The sequence below is a fragment of the Haemaphysalis longicornis genome, unplaced genomic scaffold (assembly GCF_048455015.1).
Source record: "Haemaphysalis longicornis isolate Haplotype H1 unplaced genomic scaffold, Haemaphysalis longicornis Haplotype H1 scaffold_14, whole genome shotgun sequence".
NCBI lineage: Eukaryota > Metazoa > Arthropoda > Arachnida > Ixodida > Ixodidae > Haemaphysalis > Haemaphysalis longicornis.
The window spans coordinates 35,169,187-35,182,973 of NW_027526245.1; positions in this window are offsets into that span (position 1 = coordinate 35,169,187).

The window sequence follows — 13,787 nt, forward strand, 5'->3', positions numbered from 1 at the left end:
ACTGAAATGCTCTGCATTTAAAAAAAGAAACTCAGACACCGGCTGCACATGAATGGACAACACCACCGCTCGTACGAACTCTTGTGGGGCGGGAAGATGTAGAAACTTTCGATGAAGACAAAGATGAAGCTGGCACCGAGCTCAGCACGACGCATAGATAAAGACGATGAAGACGACCAGGCGAGGCGTCAAGATGGCTGCTTAGCACCCGGTTCTCTGTTCATAGTGTAAATATATCTGCTTTCTATCGACGACGACCTCCTACCTTGCCTCCCTGCACTCTAAGAAATTGGGGGAGCAGTTGAAGAGTCCAACCGTCATTGTACTCTTGCAAGCGTTGGTGGACTCCCCTCGAAAGCTGCGGGGAGTTGGATGCAATGCTCGCTCCCATGGAGGAAAAAAAAGCTTAGGAGAGGCCCCCAGCTATCCTCGCGCATTGGCAAAAGTGTGGAGGAAGTCACGTGTTTTCGACAGCCATTGGAAGTCGCATTAGCAACGGCGTCCTAGCAACAGCCCGCCCGCCGTTCGCCAGTCATGGAGGAAAGGCAGCGCCTGCCTTGTCGTCCGATTGCGAAGATTGCTGCTTCGCTTTGCTGCGCTGTGGTCTTGCGGAACTCGAAAAGGATGCTGAGAGTCGCGACAGCTGCGCCGATGTGAATATGTCATTTAATTTCTACTTGCAAGTGCACCTTGTACCGCGTCAAGCTTTTGCTCCGGTCGCGATCACGACGCGCCTATTGAAGTGCAGATATCGTGAACGCGCCGTCCCGTCATACGCGCGGACACCCGTCAAGTAGATTTTCGGGAAGTGATACATCGTGTGCAGTACGTAGGCGACTTGCAACTGAACGATTCGCAACTCAATTTTTTGGTTATCACCGCTGCATGTAGTTTGCTAGGCCGGCAATGCGCGGCAGTGCCTTTGCAACTGTTACAAGGTAGATTCCCAGTTGATATAATTCCATCGTCCTATTACCAGGTGTCCGTCTGTTGACTGGAAGAGTGCTGGATCTGGAATCTGGATCTTTTTGTGGTCTCGCTCTGGATTTGGCTTTTCAACGCTTCATACTGCGAGGTTAGTGTATGAATTAACGTTTTCAACTGATATCACCTTGAATTTATTGACACTGAGACAAGTTGAAACTTGGCGAAAAAAAGTTTATTGACGCCACCCCCTCTCCTTTTTTTTACTCAATAAAACGTTCCGCCTCCTCCTCCTCCTCCTCCTCCTCCTTCGCAAAAAATTCTATCGAAGGCACGTGCGCGAACAACGGTAAAAACATTTCACAATTTTTTAGCTTGAAATCTGCATGACGTGCTGCTTACCTATATATATAGAACGGCCGTTTAATTGACTAGTCATCTCTGGGATTGCCAGTGAAATTGCAACGCAAACTTGGCCACTTTCCAGTCCAGTAGCCGCACGGCGTTGGCCCACTGTTTGCGGCGTTCTCCATCGCTTGGGAACCTATAAACGGCGGCGATTGCAAACAAAGGATGAATGCACACCAAAGGGCCAAGAGCGACGGTCGCAACTTCCACTTCCGCCTTCTTGCTTTTAAGCCACGACGCTTCTTTAAGAAGAATGCAGAAGGCAGTGGTGGGCAGCGTTAGAGCATCGAACACCAGCAGTTCTCTGGGGAGGCCGTATGTAGTCTCCAGGTAGACGGGAACTGGAGGGTCGGTGCAGAACTTCATGCCGGTAGCTAAGCCACGGAACTTTTTGGACTAGTGCATCATTTGCACCAAATTGCTACAGAGAACCAGCCCGCTTCCCACTCCTGAAATCGATGGCAAATTCAGGGAGATATGCCAGAGCGTTATTTTAACCCTAACAGTGAACAAATTGTAGCGTGGCCTTTGTAAAAGACCGCGAGCCACTCCATTGTGTAAAAGTGAATGATCAGCACAGCGTGTTAGCTCATAACACAGAGGTCACACGGAATTGAGTTCAAAGGTACCAGAACATTTTATTTATTTGGAGTATTGACGGCGGTCCTTATCATGAGACACACACACGCAGACGCTTTCATTTTTTAATCTAATGATGCTAAAAAATGGTGCCTATACATAATCGACCTGCACAAAATGCACATGCATGTGGGGGGACACAGACGCTTCAGGTATACTTAGTGTCTTGACCTTGCAAATGCAGTCAAAAAATTCCCCCGCATTTCCCCGAGGGGGAGAATGTGAAAGTGCGAATGCACGGTTGTCGGCCCGCTTGCGGCGCTTGCGCTCGGCCCCCGCAGCCCACCGCCTCGCCGCCTTCTCTTCCATCTCTTCCATCGGGTTTGTAGTATCACGTGTACACCAAGCAGTTATCAAGCCGCTATAACGCCGCTGAGTCGCCAACGCACGCCGCTGACGACGTAGTTTGAATGCGTTAAAGATATAAGGCGCGTTACTCACTCTGATATCAGCGTGGCTTCCGTGGCTTAGTCGGTAGCGCGTCGCGCTGCGGCCGCAAAGTCCTCGGATCGAAACCTGGCGCCGGATGCTGTTTCTTTTTTAAATGTAGAGGAGCACTGCGGACGCCAACGCCGCCGACGCCGCCGCCGCCGCCGCCGCCGGCGGTGGATGGTTTGGGGTCGCTTATAAAGAGCATTCGCTCTTAATATCGATATAACGAATGATACCGGACCGCCGAAAATTGTTCGTTATTTTGAAATATCGTTGTAAGGAAAAACTGGTGGTTATAAGCCAGTTCTGAAACCTAGGGATGAAACTGACGTACGTTAGGAGTATTTGCATTTGTAGACAGGCAAACTCTCAAATAAAAATTATGGGCTCACTTCAGAGCTACTTTGTTTCAAGAAATCAGTTATTTTCTTCTGAGGCATGCAGCACGGACAAAGGACTAGGGATGCCTCTACATATTCCAACTTGCACAATACGTCATCGGGTACGTCGTTTCACTGAGCAATGAAAGTGCGGAATTTGTTCATGTGCACTGAAACGCCAATGTTTGACACGATCTCCTCTTCTGTGTTCAGTGAACCACTGTCGTACCCGTTCGCGTCGTCATCGTCACTAAAGATGATGACGATTCTCGCTTCTTATTTAACTTGTCGCTAGCTGCATTCGTCTTTGGATCTCGCGCGGACTTCACATCAGAATAACCCACAACAACGAAATACCTGCCCGCACACGTGATTAGCGTTAAAGGGACACTCAAGTGAATTTGTCAAGGTCCCGTTTTTGCTTGCACTGCGTAGACTGGCTCAAATTTGCACACTTTTCATCGTTTATCCGGTTGACAAGTCGGTAATTATTTTACAAAGCGCGAACGAAGAAAAACTACCATGCGCGGTTTGCGGCGGCCGCGCCAACTAAAGACTGTGACGACGGGAGGAGACGCACCGTGATTGGTTAGCATTCAAACAAGTTTCGGTTTCGGTTCTGTAAAACAACATGCTTGAGATCCGATGGCATCGTTGGATGGGCATTCCCGATATCTCAGTAATCGTCGTACCGAGCTTCTGCCACGTTCTCGGTTGTAAAAGGCATAAGATAAGCCTCCCAGGACGGCTTGAAATTGTAGCAATCACTAGCCGAGGCCTACGAAGTGGATCAACACCCTCTTCGCCCAGCAGACGCTCAAATGCCATGCGCTTTTTCCCCATATTTGGAGCTTGCCTCACTCATGCCTGTATCGTAAAAAGCGTGTTCCCACCAGGCCAAGGGTTTGTTGATTCTGGCCTGCGCCCACTGCCCGCAAGCAGTCGGTGCTTACGGCAACAGCACGCTAACGAGAACTCGCTAGCGCGCACCAGTGTCAGCCTGCGCGCGTTCTGTGAACTAGTTCGTGGAGCAGTGAACTTTAAGGCCTAGAAAAAGGTGAACTCAATACAGAAAACATTAGGCGAAAACGAAAACTTCAACCTACAAAAATAAGAACCGTACCACCGGGGATTCGAACACTGGTGACTTGCATAGCGGTTGCATTAACATACCTAGCATTCCAGACCACTCGGGCATTGGCCAGCGCTTGTGACCTAGGAAATATAAGGTATATAATGTATAACCATTTTACACTAATATTTAGTTTCAGCATTTCAAGCAGCTTAGGTGACGATTTGTTGTATTGCGCTCGTGCAGTAAGCGTACCCCAGGTTTCCACAATATCTCACGTCAAGCAATTGCATTTCTTAGATGGAAAAGCGTTTGCAAATGCGTAGTCTCGTGCTGCTGACCGCTGTGCTTGTTCGCCGAGCGCAAAAAAGTGCTTACTGCACCCTAGTTTTACGCTGTACGGTAAAAATATCAGTTCATTTTATTCCCTTTGTACCTATATTGACTTTGCTGACTCTTCTGGCGCCTTCAAGTGGCCTTATATTTTCCTACTGGCGTACCAATCAGCGACGCGTCGCATGTGCGTTTGTGCAACGCTTGTGTGAAGTGACTTGAAGCTAGATACAGTGTACAAACTAACAAAGTAAAGAAAGGCACATTCTTCCATTCACAAACGCGTATTGGCTTCTTTTGAACTGAGTGAACTAATTGCGACGACCCGTCAGCAATTCCAAATTATTCCAAATGCTGAAATCTCACTACTTTGAAATTTTGCCACTGATGTCGAACAAATCAACTTGCGTTTCGTGAGCGGCGTCTGGTTTGTCGTGGGAAACTCTCCTAACCTTGGTTAGCTCTCTTTCATCACGTATGATGCATTTTGTGCGCCGTGCGTCCCGCTTGTCGTGGACAGGTCCACCGATACGGGTGCGATTTCGTTGGTTGCGTGGAGTGGGGGCTAGACAGCACGTACTCGCTTCGTTGCGTTCCGCGCGGTGAGCGTTTCGTTATGTCTGGACCGGAAGAGCAGGTGCTACGCACGTTCCGCGTTCTGGCTGGCGCGCGCTGCGTACGTTGCGCGTCTGGTTGCTCGTCGCTGGAATAACCTGCGCGTGGGTGATGTAGCTCGTCGATTGGCTCAGTGTCAGAGAAGCGGGTGTTCGTGATCTCGCCAGAAATGCACTGATCTTTGCTTGCGCTTGCCTAATTGTGGCGATTACGTGTGAGAGGTCCGGTTAGCAGGCGGTGCACCGTTTTGCACGCCTCGTCTCGTCCGTGTGCGTGCCGCTGTCGATGCTGCCTGTTTCCGGATCTCGAGCAGTTCAGGCACCGTGGGAAACAAGTGGCCGACGCTAGCCAGTCGTGTCAGAATACTTTCCCGTTCTTCACGCAGCTTGCCGTTCAGAAACAGTGTTGCTTGCAGGTTCGTCTGCCGTTCGTCGTCGTAGGCAGCCTGCAGTATCGTTGGCGCATTCATTCGTTTGAAGAGCTGGCGACGTCGTCGTCCTCTTGAAGACGCGAGACGACATTGTCCGCACGGCAAGAGCACGGAAGCCCTCGTAATCGTAGTTCGTTCACTGACTGTTGTTTCTTCGTTGAACACAGGACGTCGCGTTCTGTTGAAGTCAGCAGTGGGTCGATCACCGCTGGCCTGAGTCCGCCGGTGCCCTCTTCGGCGTGCCGCACTCTCGTAGTCGTCGGCCGATTCGTCGGCGTCGTTGGTCTCTTCGTCCGTACGTCCTGGCGTGGCCTCAAATTCTGATACTGTCGACTGAGCTATGTTAGCTAAGTCGTGCCTCGAATGAAAGACTAAACAAGAAACATTTGAAATGTTTAATGAATAGAAATACTGAGGTTAATTAGAAACACTGGGGCGGAGATGCGGTCCCAGCAGAACGGCCGCCGCGGCCGCTGCTGTTTCCTCGTCGTCATTCAAGAGCCACCCCTTATTTATTTATTTTTTTATTTATTTGTATGTTTGTTTGCTTGATTATTTATTTATTCATTTATTTATATATTTATTTATTTATTTATTTATTTATTTATTTATTTATTTATTTATTTATTTATTTATATAGTTATTTATTTATTTGTTTATTTATTCAATTACCCTCAAGTCCCGAGGGCATTACACAGGGGAGTGGGTACATACATGCACTGAATACAATCAAAATACAACAGAAAAATTGCAATCAAGTAACATCGCTTGATAGAGGGTTGAACTAAAGGCTACATGCAAATAAAATTAGGGACAGCAACTTTGAATGAAGCACCATCTTATATACCTACAATGTCATAGGAAGACGATTCCGACATACAAAAGTAGTTGGCGCAAATGAGCCCTGAAAACACTTGGCGTGCGCTGACGGAATTCCTACTTTATGACGATGATCAATGCGAGTGGAAACGTAAGTTGGTGGGAACAATAATCTATTTCTGAGTAACGAATTGCTGAAGCAATTTTAATGAAATTGACACAGCCCAAACACTTTCCTGCGAAGAGACTGTAGGGGTAATGATAGTGTGGTTTGCATTGAAGTGACGATGGTAATTAGAAAGGACGAAGCGCGCTGCCCGATTCTTCACTCGTTCTAATTCGTAGATAAGCGAGTCATGACGAGGGTCCCAAACAGATGCTGCATATTCTAATTTGCTACGTACCAATACCTTGTAAAGTAAGGGTTTCAGGGAAACGGGCGCCTGATTAAAATTTCTTCGCAGGTAGCGCAACATGTGTACGCAGCGCTTCCGCTGGATGACGCCACCGAACTCCTCCAGATGCGATCGTGTAACGCGAGCAGGCGAGCGGAAGGCGCGCCTGCGCACCGCCGCGTCAGAGAGCAAAAAGAGCGCTCCCCGATGGGCCGTGCGAGCCACCGTTGTAAAAAAAATCAGTTCATTACAACGAATCGTTTCTGTTCAGCCAACTGCTCTCAATATAGATAACAGTCCAGAAGCGGGATATAATCACAACGTCCGAACGTGAGAAGCGGCCCCTGCAGTTACGATGGGGCCTGTGACGCCAAACGCAGCGTCTTCAGCGACACCGAAAGAAGATGGCGCGAACCAGGCCAGCGGTGACGACGGGACACGCAGCGACACCAGATCCGAAAACAAAGTCCCGAGTGACTCCATGACACCGCAGCCGGTGATGGACATGGAAGCCGTCATCCAAGCAGCTGTACAAGCAGACGTGAGGAAAGCGATAAGCGGTATGGCGCTCCTTCAAACGCAACAGACGCCTGCCACGCCCGTTACGCCCGCGGCAGAGACTTCGCGTCTAGTGTCATTATTCGATCACCTTTCATCAGGCTTCTCGTCCGTCGACTCGTGGATTCCGCGAGTAGACGACTTGGCTGACATTTACGGTTGGTCGGACAGGCTGACCTCCTGCAACGCACTATGCGGATTGGAAGGCCCGGCCAAGACCTGGTAGGATTCCCTGTCATCAGTGGACAAAACGTGGGTGCAGTGGAAAGACGAACTAAAGCGTGCATTTCCGTCGACATCAGGAATGCAACGCATCCACCGTGAAATGGAAGCCCGTTGCCGCTAGCGAGGTGAGCCCATCGAATCTTACTACTACGACAAGCTCGCCGAGGCTCGCCGGTGTAATACCAGTGACAAAGGCTGTGTCGAGTACATCATCGCCGTGATGAAAAAACAGCGCAAGGAACACAGGGACAAAAAGGAAGAGTTGAAGACGCACAGCGCGTCATATACTCTTCCTTTTTGTTCCTGTGTTCTTTGCACTGTTTTTCCACCACCAATCTTAATCTGCACCAAATAGCCCAACTTGCCATCTTACATCATCACCGGCCTGGTCGATGAAGACGCAATTCGAGCAGTGAGCGTTCGCACGTACGGCTCTCCAGAAGAATTACTACATTGTCTCAAGCGTCTAGAAGACCGTCTACGAAACGTTATTTTGCCTGCTTCCCGCCAAAATGCCAAGCATTTCACCGAAAATCAAAAGGGGCTCTTCGAAGGGGCCGATCCCCTTACCAAGGCAACCGGAACCAACATGGCCGACGATCGCCGAGACTCCCTCTCACGCAGGCAGAGGAAGAAGCCTCTCTGCAACGAGAAAGAGGAACCGCTGTGCTTCAACTGCAACGAATACGGCCATTTGTCTCTCAATGGGCCCTCTCCCCAACGGAAAGCGCGATGCGGCGCTTGCGGGCGAGTGGGCCACGAAACGAGAGACAGCTCGTTTCGTGGCCGATGCAGTCAACCAGAAATATTTCATGCCAGCGGAACTGAACGGGCATGAAATACGTGCCTACGTCGACTTGGGGAGCCAGTGCGTAACCCTACGTCAGGAAGATGTAGAACGGCTGGAAATCTCCTACACGAAACTCAAAGAACCGCTCTCTATTGGAGGGTATGAATCGCGATGTGTGACGCCTTGCGGCGAAGCAAGTGCTACCATCACGGTCGACCAAGCGGCAGCTGACGTTCATCTGTACGTGGTACCAAGCAGCTCGCAGTCCATATACCACTACTTGTTGGGCAGCCGTTCACGAACAGCCTCACGTAACGATTGTAAGGGGGCGACAGACGGTCAGGATTTTTGAGAAGCGCGAACACGTCCACGAAACCGACGACACGCTACGCTCCATTGAGATCCCCGATCTGCCCCAACGTTTAATCTCCCTATTGGCCAAGGAGTCAACCGTTGTTCCGCCGAAGTATGTGGGATTCATCAAGCTCTCTATACGCCACGGGTGGCATTCCCAGCACAGATGTGTTTGTCGACGCACAATTCAGGTGTCAGGGAGGACGTGAGCACTGCATACCACGCTGCGTCGTAACTGTCGACGAGTCGTACGAGACAGGCCCACCCATCATGAACATGTCAAACCATGACATGAATATCAAGGAACACGAGCGCGTAGCACGAGCGGAAATCTGCTATCCAGACGAAATGCCGGAGCGAGAACGAAACGTCCACGTCACTCAGCGACAGCCGATGCCACGCCAAGAGATAAAAACTGGCCCTGCCGTTAGTCCGTAGCAGCATGAAATGCTGGAATGCCTTACCGAAGAGAATCGTGATTGCTCTGCACGCAAGATTTCGGAGATCGGGCAGACAAATGCCGCGGAAAGAAAGATCGAACTGACGAGAGATGATCCAGTGAGATTCCGTCCCTACCGACTTTTCTTCGCAGAGAGGGCTCACACGAAAGAGATGATCGAAGCACTGAGCAAGGGAGAATCGTTGTCGACTCGACTTCCGACCACGCCAGCCCTATTCTCCTCGTGCGAAAGAAGACAGGAAAACTGCGGATTTGTATCGACTACCGTGCGCTTAACCGTGTAACGAAAAAGGACTGGTACCCGCTGCCAATATTTGATAATCAGCTGGACCTACTCCGCGGAAAGTGCTTCTTCACGAGTCTCGACTTGGCGTCGGGTCATTACCACATCCCCATGGAACATGAGTCGAGACACAAGACAGCGTTCGTTACCCCTCACGGGCAATACGAGTTCGAATGCCGTTTGGGTTGGCCAACGCCCCAGCGGTATTCCAACGCATGATCAACGCGGTTCTGGGTTTTCTGCGATACTGCGTGGCACTCGCCTACATGGAAAGCATCCGTGAGGCCCAACATAAACAGAAAACACGTTACAACAAGAAGCGGGCTGAACTGTCTGAGTTTCAACCGGGAGACATCGTACTAGTTGAGCGAGAACCCGCAGCGAGCGGAGAATCCCGAAAACGTAAAGTCAAATACAAGGGACCGTACGTCAAAGCCGAGAAGCTTCTTAATGACGGCTACCGCATCAGAGACGCCCAACACACCCGGAGGACACGAAGAGCATATTCCAGCGTAGCTCCCGTTGACAAACTCAAGCTTTGGACGAAGGGCATGGACTGTCGGTAATGCAGCATGGTAATGCAGCATGTAGCATAGGGACGGAATCTATTACTATTGACTACGTTGGTGTAGAGAGTATAATCAAGTCTTTAAAGCCTTCCTCGTCTCCTGGGTGTGATACGATTAGTCCGAAATTTTTGAAAAACACAAGCTCTTATTGTTCAATCATACTAACAAAGATATTCGAACAATCGCTTCATGAAGGCTGTCTCCCCATCGACTTTAAGATTGGAAAGATAACTGCACTGTTTAAAACGGGTAACAAACATTCACCATCTAACTACCGGCCCATCTCGCTAACCAGTATACCCTGTAAAATATTAGAACACATAATATATTCCAACCTGGCAGGTTTTCTGGAATCTAACTCGTTTTTTTCTAAGTGCCAACACGGTTTTAGGAAAAATTATTCATGCGAAACTCAGCTTGCATCTTTCACCCATGGACTACACACCATTCTTGATCGTTCATCTATCGCTGATTGCATTTTTTTAGACTTTTCGAAAGCGTTTGATAAGGTATGTCACAAGTTGTTACTTCACAAACTACAAAATCTTAATCTTGATCCCAAACTTTTATTTTGGCTTGAATGTTTTCTTTTTAACCGCTCTCAGTTTGTTTTAGCTAATGATAACGTCTCACCCCGAACGAACGTCTTTTCTGGAGTCCCTCAAGGATCTGTCCTGGCTCCCCTGCTATTTCTTATTTACATTAACGACTTACCTTTATCTGTTACATCTCACATTCACTTGTTTGCCGATGATTGCGTCCTCTTTCGTGAAATATCTAATGACAATGACCTATTAACCCTTCAATCCGATCTGAACGCTATATCGGTGTGGTGCAAAACATGGGTAATGGAACTTAACACTAGCAAATGCAAGTTTCTTCGCGTATCTAGAACTAACCATTTATTGCCCACTTACTATCTGAACGATGCTCCTTTGGAATCTGTCAGCACTTACAAATATCTCGGAATACATATTACTAACGACCTCACTTGGTCCTTGCATACAGCGTACGTAATTAATAACGCTAATCGCATGCTCGGCTACGTACGTCGAAATTTCTCACAGGCTCCCTCAACACTAAAACTGACTCTTTACAAAACGCTTATACGTTCCAAACTGGAATATGCTGCATCAGTTTGGGATCCTAACCAAGAAAATCTAACACACTCACTTGAAATGGTCCAAAATAACTCTGTTCGTTTTATACTTTCTAACTACAACCGGACTGCTAGTATAAGTACTATGAAATCCAGCCTCAGGTTACCTTCTTTATCATCTCGTAGAAAAATCCTTCGCCTTTGTCTTTTTCATAAGCTTTTTCATCACAGCCATCTACGCGACGAACTCATTCTGCCTCCTCGGTACATTTCAGCTCGCATTAATCATGTCCATAAAGTCGGCTTGCCGTCCTGCAGAACTAACTCCTTTTCCCAGTCATTCATACCGCGTACATCACAAGAATGGAACCACCTACCCGCACTGACGGCAACAATTTCTGACCACCAACTTTTTAAAACTGCTTTAGCTAACATTGTATAATCGGAAGCATTGAAGTACATTGTATTTTCCTGGTTTTGTTCTGTTTATTGTTTTTTTTTCTGCTCTGTTTTATAATATGTTTGTAACTATTGTAACCCACTCCCCTCTCTAATGCCTCTGGCCCTGAGGGTACCTAAATAAATAAATAAATAAATGGCCGCATGTACGCAGAGCTTCCGCTGGATGACGTCACCGAACTCCTCAAGGTGCGATCATGTAACGCGAGCAGGCGAACGGAAGCCGCGCCCGCGCACCGCCGTGTCAGAGAGCAAGAAGAGCGTTCCCCGATGGGCCACGCGAGCCACCGTTGTAAAAAAATCAGTTAATTAAAACGAATTGTTTCAGTTCATCCAACGGTTCTCAATATAGATAACACATGCTATTAGCTTTAGCTGTAATATATTCAGTGTGTGTCATCCAAGATAATGTAGATGTTATGTGTATGCCTACATACTTAGAAGAATTTACTGCTTCGAGAAGAACGTTATCAATTTTATATGCGCTGGTACTAGCGTGGTAATGGTTAACGTGCATGTACATGCAACTGTTAACGTTTAACGTTATATCCCAAGTCTCACACCATTTCTAAACCCGTTGAATATCAGCCTGCCATTCAAGTACGCCTAAATGGCCATTAACCGCCCGATATATTACGCAGTCATCTGCGAAAATAATGTTTAGAGGCAAATCGTTGATATAGACCATACAGAGCAGTGGCCCTAACACGGAGTCCTGTGCGACCCCAAAGCCAACCGGGACCCTGGGCGACTCATAATTATTAACAGTTAAGCGGCTGCCACGAGGGCTTCGAAACTGCCGCCATGAGGTGCATGCCTTCCAATTGGCGAGGTCGTCAGGCTGCTCGTACTGCTGCCAGCTTCGCGCTTCATGTTCTGACCGACGCAGAAGCTGCCACGCGGCCGAACCGTCGACGCGGGCGTGAAAAAATCGCACGCGGAGCGCCGACGCGCACAAATCGTGTGCAACAACGATTCAAGCGGTTCACGCTTTAGTGAGCGACCACCGAAAAACGAAAACGCAAGCACAGCCAAACCAGGACCGGGAAATGAGAATGGCGCAGTTTTCGTTGTCTGATTTTACCTTCCTTGAAAGTTAATCGGCGCAGCGGCACCGCTACGCCACTCGTACACGGGCGTCCGGATTCGAGTTTGTGCAGAAAGCTTGTTTGTGCTACTGTACTCTCGAGGAACGCGTGGTGGCTGCCGGCTGAAGGCTGGCGGTGGCGGTGGCAGCTCGGTCAACCAGAAGTAGCTGCACCCCCGGTTGTGAGCTGCCCAGTGCGTCCTCCCACTGCTCGGCGCTGGAGAAGGGGGAGAGTGGGTTAAGGGGGCAGGCCCACATGGCGTGGGTTAAAGTGTCCAGGGAATCACAGAGGGGACAGTTGGGTGAAGGGAACTCGGAGGGATAGACCTTGTGGAGGAGGGACCGACTGGCGAAGGAGTTTGTAAGAGTCGCCATAGGCGCTTCTGATCGTTGGTGAGGGATGTGTGGGCAGGGGGATAGCGGCGGTGGGAGAGGCGGTAATGCTCCGTGACCTCTTGGTACGAGAGCAGTCGTTCGTGGGCCGACCGAGCACCGTGGTAGGGAGCAGGAGCGAGCCCAGCACGGCTGGTGAGTTCTCGTGCTGCTTTGTGGGCCGCCTCGTTGCCTCCCACCCCAGTGTGGGACGGAGTCCAGACTGTCGACTGGTTTATTAGTGGGATTTTGAGGATACTTTTGAGTTCCGTAGCCCAAATGCTACCGCGAATGAAGTTTTGAATGGCCGTCTTCGAATCAGTGATTATAATGTGTGGTTGCGGCCTGGTGATAACAGCCAGGGCTATCGCCGCCTCCTCCGCCGTTGGGGGGTAAGAGGTCCGTACGGTGAGGGAGTTGACTGGGTCTCCCCGGAGAGTTGGAGTGGGTAACTACTGCCAGAGCGAAGCCGTCCGCGTGTCGGTACCAGGCGGCGTCAACATACATGGTGGAGGGGGAGATGGGGTATTTATCTGTAAGGGCACGGGCGCGCTGGCACTTGCGCTCCGCGTGATGCACTGGGTGCATGTTGCGCGGGAGTGGACGTATGCGGAGGCAGTCTCGGATGTCTCGAGTCAACGAAGCTTCGTTCTCTACCATTGCCTGGATGCCAATTCGTAAGCGGTGAAGAATGTGCCACCCTCTGTAAGTGGTAGAGAGGCGGCGTAACTGCTTAATACGATGGGCCTCTAGTAGCTCGTGGGCAGTATTGTATACTCCCAATGAGGCGAGTGTGGCATTGGACGAGTGGAGGGGTATTTGTAATGCTGCCTTATATGCCTTTCGGATGAGGCAGTCAGTTTTGTGTATGTCGGAGGTGGTAAGGTTAAGGTAGGGGAGAGAGTACGTGATCCCACGGATGATGAAAGCCTGAACTAGACGGATTCGTTCTCTGTCCTTGAGCCCGTGGTGACGGCTAGCGATTCGTCGAATAAGGCCGAAACTCTATGTTGTGACCCAGCGGCGGCTCTGCTGGCATGGAGACTGGTGCGGCGTGGTGCGTACATGTCTTTTTATCGGCGAT